Genomic DNA, 12,836 nt, shown 5'->3' with positions numbered 1-12,836 from the left:
TTATATCAAACTGAATTAAAATAGCTTAACCTATAAGAACGACTTGTGGATTGATGTGAACGGCATCAGGAATAATGCTCAGAATGATTGTGAATTAAACATCTCCGATGACGTTCATTGCGATGTTTTTTTTTATCGAGTTACAAGAAAAGGTATGAAACGGATTTAATTGCGTACAGTAACTGATTTTATGTGATACGCTGTCATGGCATTCGACTCCTCACACGTGCAGAAGTGGGCAGCCCTAGACTGAGAGCTGGCATCTGCATTATAAAAAGAAATGTTTTTTTTTTATTATTTACGATTAATTATTGTTGCCAAGTTATCTATTCGTTGCTTGTTTACAGTGCATTGTTATTATATGGAGCAGTTTAGATCGCAATCTATCTAATTTGTTTGTCTAAAGAAGTGCCGACAGATGTATGAAAGTACACAAGTCACACCGTAATTTAAAAGCGCAGACTTTAATGTACAGTAAAAACAGAGGCAGAATACCGTATAACTCCAGGCTGGCACAGTAATATTGACGAACGGCTAAACTGCAGAGCACCGTAACTTAATTTGAGCGATCTAAAACAAAGTCAAAGAGCGGTAACTGATGATACTGTGTTCTGCCTTGGTTTCTCCTGGGCTTTTCTCCAAGATACTTATACACATAATAAAGGAGGTCATATATGTCTCAAAATTATCAATAACTAATTTCGACCAAAAACGAAGGTTATGGTGTTTTGTCTTTGCATGGCAGCATTGCTGTCACCATAGATGGGCGTGGTTTCAGCAACTAGCGCCTCAGCTTCACCCACGTCCCGCCTTTTTGCCCATTTTCGATTATTCGATTAGTGACGCGCGGTGACGCGCTGCCAAGATGGCGGCGGTCGGCTCCGCCCACTTTAGGCTTCCTACGAGTGCTACGAGTGACGTCACGGACACTACGTCCATGTTTTTTTACAGTCTATGGTGCACGCTCTTCTTCTTCTTCTTCTTCGTTTTATCGTGGGTAGCAGTAGCACCAACATAAGGTGCATTATCGCCACCTAGTGTTGGAGTGTGGACCAAAGTTTACCCATTTAAAAAAAAAATATCTTTATCAGTTCTGTTCTTTTGAGATAAAGAAATAAGCTCTCTAATCCATAAATTATTATACTTTTAAGTTTTATTTCTTCCACTCCCACCTATAAGTTCCTCCTTCTTCATTGTTTCTCTTTCATAAAAATACTTTTGACAAACGTTCCACTGACTACTCCACACTGCTCACATAATCCTGTTGGATGATTATTTATTAATTTTAAAGTTTTATTAAACATGGTGTGCCCAACCATTAACCTTAAAATATTTTCCACTTTGGTGCTTCTTTTTGATATCCTCACTATTCCTACTTCTCTCTGTTGCACACGCTCTTGCGGGAGAGAAGTGCCCAAAACTGCCCATACAAGGAATTCCGCCCTTCATGACGTCATGAAGGGCCATGCTCGAAAAAAACTTTCAGAAACATATACAAACCCTGAAGGAGTGTATTTGGCACAGAAATACTCCGTCACACGTCCAAATCGTTCTTTGAAACTTTGGCCATGTTTAGCATGAGAATCCAACACTTTAACAGTAGGAGCGTTTCCATTACCCTTCAAATTGCGCAAATTGAAATTGCGAATTGAAAATACGCCTAATGGAAACGCGTCAATTTCGCAAAAACGGCCATATATCGCAAAAAAGTTTTTACGCTCGCATGAGGTGGTTTTTCAGGCAATGCGAAAAAGGAATAATTCGCAAAACTGCAATGGAAACGACTTTTTCGCATTTACAGGTCACATGGCGTATGAAAAAGTCACATGATCATTCTTCAATGTACTATAACCTCCAAGAAACACTTCATAAGTGGCCACGCTCCAGTATAAGGGGCTTCCCCTACTATTAATGCTTAGACAATTTACACTGCACACGTCTGCGGTGCAGTGTGGCTCTGATACGGTCACTGAAGCTGATTACGGCCACTCAATGCTTGTGTTTATGTTTTTATACAGTCTATGGTTTATTCCAGCCGCGCCACTTCTAAAGCGGCTCTTTGCTGCTTCTGTAGAGATACACGCATAATCCTCCTTTGAATAAATATAGCCAAAATCCATTGCCATGATTTATAGCGAGAGGCAAAAGGTTACGTTTAAGTCTCATAACATTGGTTAATGGAAACGCCGTAATTTCGCAATACTTTTTTTATCGACATTTATGAAATATCGCCAAAGTTTTGCGCAAATCTGTAATGGAAACGCGCCTAGTGTAAATAACTCTGAATGCATGAAATATCATTAGACCCCCCTCCCCCCTTTGTTCACATCAACACTAGGGTGAAAATATTATTTAAACAAAATAGTTTGTTTTAATTTTTGTCATTAGTGTTATTTGGTTTTAGACAAACTGAAAAACAAATATATAGATTCAAACCATGGTTTTCCATTAGACCAATATAAAAACTTTAAATAAATCACAAAGAAAAAAAAAACACTTTTTTTTTCTGTCTGCCTATCTATCACTGTTTATGGGAAATGTCATATGAAATGTGACATCTTTGTAGACGTGGACTTTAAAGAATTGTAATATTTCTTGTGCAGGTCATGGTGCAGTGCTGAATATTGATGGCGAGGTGGAGCTGGACAGTATCATCATGGATGGGGAAACACTTGCCACTGGAGCTGTGACCTCTGTGAGAAACATCACTAACTCTGTTAGTCTTGCTCGTGCTGTAATGGAAAAGGTATGCTTTTCTTCTCAAATTGCTTCAAATTAATTTGTTGACTTAATTTTTTTGGGTGACTTAAATTTGGGTATATTGTTCTTGCCAGTGAACTTGTACCCTATTTAATTCAAGCCATATCTCTCTAAGCAAATATTTTGCTGAAGGGGATTTTTTTGACTATAGGGGATGTAGAGAAACTGAATTTTCGGACACAATTCTGTATATTTTAGATACAACACTGCAATAAATAAATGCAAATTTAAAATCCTTTCCTCAATCATAAAGGCTTATTTCATTTTTCCACAAAGACTGACTCGATAATATTCATTGTAAGAGAAAATCACATGGTTGCTATAAAATATGTCCAGTATAGATTTATATCTAAAACTGACATTCACACTGGATAAGGAAATGAGGAGAGACGTAGTTCTTAATGTCTGCGCTTATTACGTAGGTCTGTATGTGGATCACTTTGAAGATTTATTGTAAAACCCAGAATTGGGTGGAAATACCCAATTTTCTATATTCTTATAATAGATTAAATGACCAAAAAAGCCATGGTATAGGCTTCAATGGTGAAATTATATGACAACTTAGATTCAGGATTTTCCCTGGCCTGCAAAGCTTTACCTTGGCTTTTTATCAGCAGCCTGTAATGACAGGCTCAAAAGGAAATAAATGCCGGCTGATTTTCAGATAGATTTCAATCAGTGCTCTTTGTAATGATATAGATAGATGTCTTGTACAATGATTTATACATGTTTAAAAGACAAAAGCATATAGCCAGCACTTTCAACTTATTTCTCAGGGTAGATTTATTTTGAAAAGTTAATTTCCATGTAGGCACAACCTTCAAATATTAGCTACGTGTAACATTTTAACCTACAATACACTAAATTAGTTAGCGCAACGAAACCTGCCATTAAACACCCTATTAAAGGCTTTCAACAAAGTTAAAAAATATAATAATTTAACACAAAACAATTTGTGAATCTGCAACACAGTGGCTTCAGTTCACAATGGTAAGACCAAAGGAGTCATTCAATCTTACAATATCACATTACAATGACAACATAAAATCAAATCCTGTAGATTTAATCCTGACCATATCAACAGGCATTGGTTACTTTAACAGCCAAGTCTACTACAACCTTAAAACAGATCTGTTCAAAATACCTTCATCCACTCTATTTTAAGGGCAGTTCAAGACACTTTTTTGTCACATTTAGCTGTATTAAGGCCCATTCACACCAAGACCGGTAACTATAAATGATAACTGTCTATAACTAGCGTCCACACCATCAGCCTATATAACGTTGTTTAGTTATATTAGCTCGAGCTCTTTAAAGTCAGATGGATTCTGATTGGCTGTCGATGTTTTTATCCTTCATCAGCTGGAAACAAACCGCTCATAAAGTGACTCAAACAATGTTGTTCTTCTCGTTATCATTATAGCTGTGGTTTGGACTTCCCTATTCGCACAGAATGACGAATATTAAAACTTAATAGTTAAAGGGATACTTCACCTAAAAATGAAAATTCTGTCATTAATTACTCAACCTCATATCGTTCCAAACCCGTAAGACCTTCGTTCATCTTCGGAACACAAATTAAGGTATTTTTTATGAAATCCGAGAGCTTTCTTACCCTGCATAGACAGCAACTTGACTGAAATGTTCAAAGCCCAGAGGACATTGTTAAAACAGTCCATGGGACATCAGTGGTTCAACGGTAATTTCATGAAGCTACGAGAATACTTTTTGTGCGCAAAGAAAAAAAAAAGTTGTTATTTTTGTTTTCTTTGCACACAAAAAGTATTCTCGCAGCTTTATAAAATTATAGTTGAATCGCTGATGTCACATAGACTATTTTAAAGGGGTCATATGATGTGATTTCAAGTTTTCCTTTCTCTTTGGAGTGTTACAAGCTGATTGTGCATAGATAAGATCCCTGAAGTTGCAAAGACTAAAGTCTCAAAACCAAAGAGATATTCTTTATCAAAGTTAAGACTCTGCCACGCCCCCGCATGCACAGACCTCCGAGGGCCCCGCTGTGAAAAGTGTCCATTATAATATTCATCATAATCATGTTTTACTGTTACTTTAGTGTTTTCTAAACATAATACAGTATGCACTGATCTCAGGCCAGATTTTTTAAAATGAAAGTGTCTAAAGCATAATTTTCTAAGCACAGACTTATTTTTAATAGAAAATCAGCATACAGTGTGGAGATTATATGTCATCAGCATTGACAATTCAATACAAGATGAGACATAATTTTACTTAAAGGGGTCATATGATGCGATTTGAAGTTTTCCTTTCTCTTTGGAGTGTTACAAGCTGATTGTGCATAGATAAGATCCCTGAAGTTGCAAAGACTAAAGTCTCAAATCCAAAGAGATATTCTTTATAAAAGTTAAGAGTCAACCATGCCTACCTAAAACGGCTCATTCTAACACGCCCCCACATGTCTACCTCACTATGTGGAAATATTTGCATAATGCTGCCCAAATGTGCACGCAAAGAAAGAAGAGAGAGAGCGAGAGAGAGAGAGCGCGCGAGAGAGAGAGAGCGCGAGAGAGGGCGAGAGAGCGAGAGAGAAAGAGAGAGAGAGCGAGAGAGCGAGAGAGAGCGCGAGAGAGAGAGAGAGAGAGAGAGAGACACATCACAAACACATACCAGCTTCCTTCATCACTGTGTCTGTCACGTGACTCTGTTCCCCTTTCGGGCTCTGTCTTTACATTTATTTTGAAAGATGAAGCTCGCGATTATGGTAAGGGGCGTTACATTTCCGACGAGTGCTTGCGGTGTTCGGCCAATCACAATGCACTGGGTCAGCTGGCCAATCATAGCAGACTACACTTGTCGGAAGGAGGGACTTTGTAGAAAACGAAGCGTTTGAGAGAGGCGGGGCATAGAGGACCTACAATAATGTACAGTATTTGAAAAATAATGTGTTTTTTGAACATTAAAGCATGTCAACATATTCTGTTACACCAAATACACAAAATAATGATCTTTAAAAAAGCATCATATGGCCCTTTTAAATATGTCCTGACTACCTTTCTGGGCCTTGAATGTGGCACCTGTTTTCAAGCAATTTAAAGCTCTAAACTTTCTCTAGCAATGAAATCTTTCCAAATGTTTATCCCGTCTTCTTTTTTGGTCTCCCAAACACACTAATGGAATCTACACTGCTCAGTTCAACAGCGCAGCGTGGGCGAAGTGTGTTGCGACCAATTAGATCATGCAAAAGTTTATTACAATTTTTTTTCTTTATTCTCACTGTCACACTCTTTGAGTTACTTAGGTGATGTCTGTCTGGAGGTAGAATTATTTTCTGCATACCATTACACCATTACCTAGCAGCATCAAGCTTAAAAAATAACCACACACAGAAAAATAATTATTAATACTCCCATAGCCTTGGTCATAGTCTCTCAGCTGCTGTTATATAAATGCAGTAGTAGATATATAAGATATGTCAAAGACATTAACATTTTCATTTTCACCAAAGTTCACCTTGTGAGGCATTGGACATGGAGGAAACAAACCCAAAGAATACATGATAATTGATTAGTTTCAGCACCTGTCTTGACTGCCCCAAAAGACCTTGGCCTTACAGTGGATTGGCAGATCTTCTTTAATAGCCAGTATTAAAAATGCATCATGTCTTGATCAATACTGCGATCAAGCTTCACTGACCTCATGCTCTTGCTTTGCAATCTAAAATGCACAGTATTTGACAAAGAAATATGACATTAATAACCATGTTAATATTTAAAAGTTTCCTAAGCCAGAGTTATGGTTTAATCCATTGTGATGTTGTACAGAAAGTTACACAGAGAAATACAATTTTATTATTAGAGACAGCAGGGTATTGTCTCAATAAATAATAGCAGTTCCACATGGAGATATGGACAGTAAATATGAAAATAAAGTGAAAGGGTATACATAAGTTTTTGATTTATGAGTAAAGTTCTGTTCAGTAACATAAATGACACACAGTCATACTTCAAACATGACATTTTAAAGGGAAACCATGAAACCTTGAAACAAGCTAGTATGTGATCTGCTTGCTAAGTCATGACGTGTCAAATACTATTTCCAAGTTCAACCCTCCTCTACTCTGTTTCAAGTGAGAATTTCTCTGTTTCAAGTAAGAAATCTCAACAGCTGTTTATGAGAACAAACTTTTAGAAACTCACAATGTACATTACAGTCTCCAGGCTCACAGCGTCCAAGACACCAATATTTTAAAGGGGTCATATGATGCGATTTAAATTTTTCCTTTCTCTTTGGAGTGTTACAAGCTCTTGGTGCATAAAGAAGATCTGTAAAGTTGCAGCCAATCACAACGCACTGGATAGCTGGCCAATCACAGCACACCTCGCTTTTCAGACCGATGAGCTTTGTAAAAATCGACGCGTTTCAAAAAGGCGGGGCATAGAGGAGAAACAATAATGTACAGTATGTGGAAAATAATGTGTTTTTTAAAATTTAAACCGCATAAACACATTTCATTACACCAAATACACAAAATAATGTTCTTTTTAGCAGCATCATATGACCCCTTTAACAATTGATAAAAAATAAATCACTGTCTGTCCTAACCGAGCTTTCAGTATGAAGGTTAGGATCAAGATTTTTTTAAAGAGTAGTACAGCACACTATGAGTGCATATTTGCACCATTTGTTATTTGCTTTTGGGATCTGAAGGAGCGTTTGTACCTGGAAACAGTGACACGTGAAATTAGACAACAACCAGACTGGATAAAGTAAACATTTAGACTACTAATCATCTCCTTAAACCCTTTTTGTGGTTTTTACTTAGACAGATCATGTCATGCTGACATGAGCCAGCATGTTTGCGGAGCACATTGGTATTCCAGTAGCTAATGATTTGGTGACTGAGCTGGAACGTAAAGACTGGGAACAAAGCAACAGCTATCCTGACGGTGTCAAAAAGTTTTTCAACACACAATGGTGGGTAATTTTGTCAATTTTGTGCTCTTAGATGTTTTTAATAGTTCCTGATTTCTTGACATGTACTTAATTTCAGACAATGATTTTGATACAGTTAAAGTAAATTGTCAACAGCATCTTTGGAAGGCATTTGGTTTTACTTGAATAATTCCTCTTTCAACGATCATGAAAAAATTAAATTATAGAAAATACATTTTGTGACCTCTTTCGTGTGTTGTGGATTCTATACTGTGATAAATCATTATTTTGCCTTTACAATCTTTAAACTGTTTTATGATGCTGATTTTAATACAATGTGCGTATATAAACACATCATTAAAATATAGTGTTTTAAAAGTATAGAGATATAATTATATAAAATATAATTTTTTTTTATAAGTGGTTCTACTTGGCATTGAGGCCATGGGCTGAGAATGGCAGCATATTGACGTGCTGGCCTGCACAGAACTCAGGTCATTCCCTGAGGCCTTCAGGCAGTGCAGTTAGAGCTGTGTGGGCTCCAGCAAAGCAGCCTTACCTGCCACCTCCACTTCCCCAAGCTGAGTGTTGAGTAGAAGTGGAGTCAGGGCCATGGCGGGGTGTAACCTCAGCCCCCAAGGGAGTCTGTAAAAATAGTGCTGTGGAGGTGCTAAGTGACAGTTGGCTGAGCTACTGCCTTTCATCCCGCCCCGCTGTGGCTTCATTATTGATAGCCTCCCTCTGCTCGCCCTGTACCACCATCACTGGGCTTTTTAACACACAGGCCCTAGAACTCAATTACCCTCCACCTGGTGATTACACACCCTACCTCTGCCCTTCTGGTTTGGCCATGCTTTTATAATACAACAGTCACCCATGTGCCAGTACTTCCTATTCACAGCATATTGATCACACCAGATTAAAGTATTGGATAAATCTTAGTCATGTGATAAATAAGGGTACCACTATTCAGGATCAAAATACAGTTTGAAAAAAGTATGTATGAAAAAAGCATAGAATAGAGAGCAATTGTAAGAGTTAAACAAATTCAAATTACATTCACTTTTTCCATTTCAATGATAACTTGCCTAGACTTAATGTGAGCTATGAGGTTGTTAATCAATTTATAATACATAATCAATATATATCAAGCATAGCATTAGTTCTGGCAGATCACGCCAGTCAAGCTTGTGTCAACTGACTTTCAGCTGATCCACGTCTACCAATAGGAATACGACACCTGTCACTACTTCCTTATATAAGGTTCATTCAGTATTATTCAGCAGCTTATCGCTTTGCTCAGGAGCTAATTACCCTCCTCCATCCCCAGCTCCTCCTTTCGTCCACAGTCAGGACTTGGCATTCGATATTCCTAATTGAGTCAGACATCTTTATCCTGCATTATGTTGTTACGTTCAATTGTAATTAAGAACATTAATGATATCTGCTACATTTATGTTAGTTCTGTTTACCCTAATGGGGTTATTGCTGCTCTCCCTGCTCTTATCCATGCTAGGCATCTTTGACAATAGTGGTCAGTCTGCTTAATTTAAAATTAATTAATTAATTAATTTTGTAATAATTGTGTTTAACAGAATTCCTGGAATTACCCATAATTCTGTAAAGAACTGTCCACCACCAATAATATAATTGCCCTAAAATAATTATTTAATGCCCGACCCCCTTCCAAAAAGCACTGAGAATTACATAATAGAGTAAGTCTTCCTACGCTTTTGAATACTTATGTATTTGTATGTATAGGCATGTTTTGCAATAAATGTAAAACTTGCTTCTATATAAACAATAAACATCTTTAAATCAATAGTTATATTTATGCATCATTTTCGTTTTAGGTCAATTACAATGCTTCATGGGATTGTAGTTCTTTTCCTCATTAAAGCTGTTAAGGACACAGTCTTGTACCTTTGTTGTTGTTGTTTTTTTTTTCTTTTTTCTTTTTGTCTAATTTTCAAATTGCTTCAAATCAAAGTTTGTAATGTTTTGATTTACCTCATAGCTGGTTCATGGTTTCTAACTCTTCAACAAAGACTTTTTTTTAAATCCCATGGGAAAAATGAACAGGAAAATGATTCCAGAACCAAGGCCACTGAAAAAGTCTCACAATTACCATTTTTAACTCTTGGGCAGAAACAAGCTTCCATATACATCTGCTTTAAAAGCATACTGTCATTTAGTTTTAGTGATTAGTATATAGAAACTACATTTACAACAGAGTTAAGACAGCCACCTGTTCTTCTTAATGAGAACTCTAAACTTCAATATCTGCACACTTCATTAGGCTGTTTATGGATGTGTGAAGAGTTACTGCAAAACTCTGTGATCACTTTGAAGTGTGAAATACAGTCCACTGTCAAGCTGCTTTTAAAAGCTGTTTTTACCTAAACCGATGAGCAAGATCCAGGCATCGCCGGTGATTTAAAAGAGCAATCAAGCACCTGCTAAAAATGATTGATGCCTGAAATCTGGAACCTGACAAGTGATTCTTCGCAAGCTGCTTCAGACAAATATTCTTCACGAGGACCATGTTTGTTCTCCCATTTCTGGGGAGAATGACATGGAGGCTATTTTCTTTCATTTCACCTTGAACCACTGTCCTCCATGCGGCTTCAAACTCATAACACACACTTGTTTTCCACAGCACTGCTGCCTTAATCAGAGTTTCATGGGATATGACGCCTGTGAAATACTAGGGTCTCTGTTCATCCCACATTCCGCTCTCTATTCTAGTTCCTTCCAGGTGAAGAAAGGTAGACTGGAAGACTGATGTGCACATCATAAGAATTGTGTTTTGTTTTGTTTTTTTGAAGAACAATCCATATCCATTCATGTGTGTGTCTACAGAAATATCACAACTGATACAACACTTTCTTTGCAATCTTTCTGAGTGTACTTTGCCAGACTAGTGGCTGTGATTAAGATTGGCGAAGGGCACTTATTCTCGCTCTCTTCCTTTGTTGACAGGCAGATGATGATGAGTCAATTTCGGGTGTGCTGGCACTCTTAAAAGCATCTATGAGGTTGTCATTAGCATCATCCCTTTCAAACATCACCAGAACAGTACAACGTGCAATTTTTTTTTTTGACTGAAATCACATAGGAAACAAAAGTAATTGCACAGAGGCTATATTTGGAAGGGAGTTTGAGGCTTTTATCCAGTAGATTATGACTGCAGCATATTAAGTTGACAAAAGTCTGTCTGATGAAGAGGAACTAAGCTAATAATGCTGTCTCTTCAAAGCACCTTTTGAAAATAACATGTCTGAGACCATAAAATTATAGATCTGAGGGGAAAAAAACTCTCAGAGCTAATCTTTATTATTCAAAGTTATAGAAGATTTTTTATAATTATAGGAGCCATGATACCGTTGGAGCGGTGGCTCTGGACTCTTTGGGTAATGTGGCTTGTGCTACATCCACTGGAGGAATCAGAAACAAAATGGTGGGAAGAGTCGGAGATTCTCCTATTATAGGTGAGTCGGATCAGAGATAGAGGACAGAGATAATCTCAGTGTCACACCAATATTAATTTTGAAGCAGTGCCTCGGTTGAATGAGCCATTTCGGTTTGAAGGTGTCAGCTCTGATCAATACTCAATTGTCAGAGTGTTTTCTCCCGAGGTAACACACATTAACGTCTGACTCTGTCTGTGCTGCTGTCTTTTCCTGTGCGATAAGGATCTGGTGGATATGCAGACAATAGAAGTGGAGCGGTCTCCTGTACTGGTCACGGAGAGTCTATTCTCAAAGTCACCTTAGCCAGATTAATCCTCTTTCATATGGAGCAAGGTATGAGACTTTTACACTAATCCTGATGAGTGTGTGAGTGTGCATGCATGCTCATTTACATTAAAGGGGTACAAAAGTGTCCATATTTGATTAATTTTGTGCCTAATCCATTTTTAATGGATTTATTTTATTTATTTTTAAAAAATAAAATATTTAGTATCTTTCAAAAGTTTGGTATCAATAAGATAATAAACCAAATTAATATTTTAACACAGCAAGGATGCATTACATTGAATAAAAGTGACAGTAAAGACATTTACAGTTAGAAAAAGATTTTTTTAACTGTCTATTCATATGAATCCTAAATGTGTCATTGTTTACATAAAAAATATTAAGCAGCACAACTGTGTTCAGCATTGATAATAATAAGAAATGTTTCTTGAGCAGCAAATCAGCATATTAGAATGATTTCTGAAAGATCCTGTGACACTGAAGACTGGAGTAATGATGCTGAAATATCAGCTTTGCCATTACAGCAACAAATTACATTTTAAAATATATTAGAATAGAAAACAGTTATTTTAAATTGAAATAATATTTCACAATAATATACATTAACGCTCTTGTTGATTAAATAATTGCAGCCCTGGTGAGCATACGAGACTTCTTTCAAAAAAATTCATTTGGTTATTTGATGCATAGCATGTCTGTTTTCTATAGATTTTTAGGTTAACATTTATATTAAAGGGGTCATATGATGCGATTTCAAGTTTTCCTTTCTCTTTGGAGTGTTACAAGCTGATTGTGCATAGATAAGATCCCTGAAGTTGCAAAGACTAAAGTCTCAAATCCAAAGAGATATTCTTTATCAAAATTAAGACTCTGCCACGCCCCCCTAAAACGGCTCGTTCTAACACGCCCCCACATATCTACCTCACTATGTGGAAATATTTGCATAATGCCGCCCAAATGTGCATGCAAAGAAAGAAGGCGTGGTTTCAGTAACCGCAGTTAGTGTTGAAGCAGCCATGTCAGGGAGACGCTGTGTTTCTAGGCGAAAGCAAAAGCACTTTATTTGGCCTTCCGAAAGTAGATGCATTTAGGAATCTTTAAGATTATTTACAACAGAACAGCAATGCATTTTATGGACGACCGTTTCGTGAACCTAGGAGAGGAGGTAATTCTGACTTTGCTATGACAATCTGGCGCTTCTGAATCAGCTACTGTTTTGTTATTAGTTTAAGTATTTGCTATTGACTGTTCAAATGCAGAGTTTTGCGCATCGTGTGTGTGTGTGCGCGAGCGAGCGAGAGAGAGAGAGAGAGAGAGAAAGAGAGAGAGAGCGAGAGAGAGCCCGAGAGAGAGCGAGAGAGAGAGAGAGAGAAAGAGAGAGAGCGCAAGAGAGAGCGAGAGAGCGCG

At 37.4% G+C, this 12,836-nt stretch overlaps 1 pseudogene; it reads left to right on the top strand.

Moving 5' to 3' along the window:
• LOC107676567 (isoaspartyl peptidase/L-asparaginase-like) overlaps positions 1 to 12,836 on the top strand; it is a 23,675-nt pseudogene that overhangs the window by 8,152 nt on the left and 2,687 nt on the right.

Source organism: Sinocyclocheilus anshuiensis, unplaced genomic scaffold (assembly GCF_001515605.1).
Source record: "Sinocyclocheilus anshuiensis isolate Anshui unplaced genomic scaffold, SAMN03320099.WGS_v1.1 scaffold204, whole genome shotgun sequence".
Classification (NCBI taxonomy): Eukaryota; Metazoa; Chordata; class Actinopteri; order Cypriniformes; family Cyprinidae; genus Sinocyclocheilus; species Sinocyclocheilus anshuiensis.
This window is presented reverse-complemented; position numbering and strand designations above follow the sequence as displayed.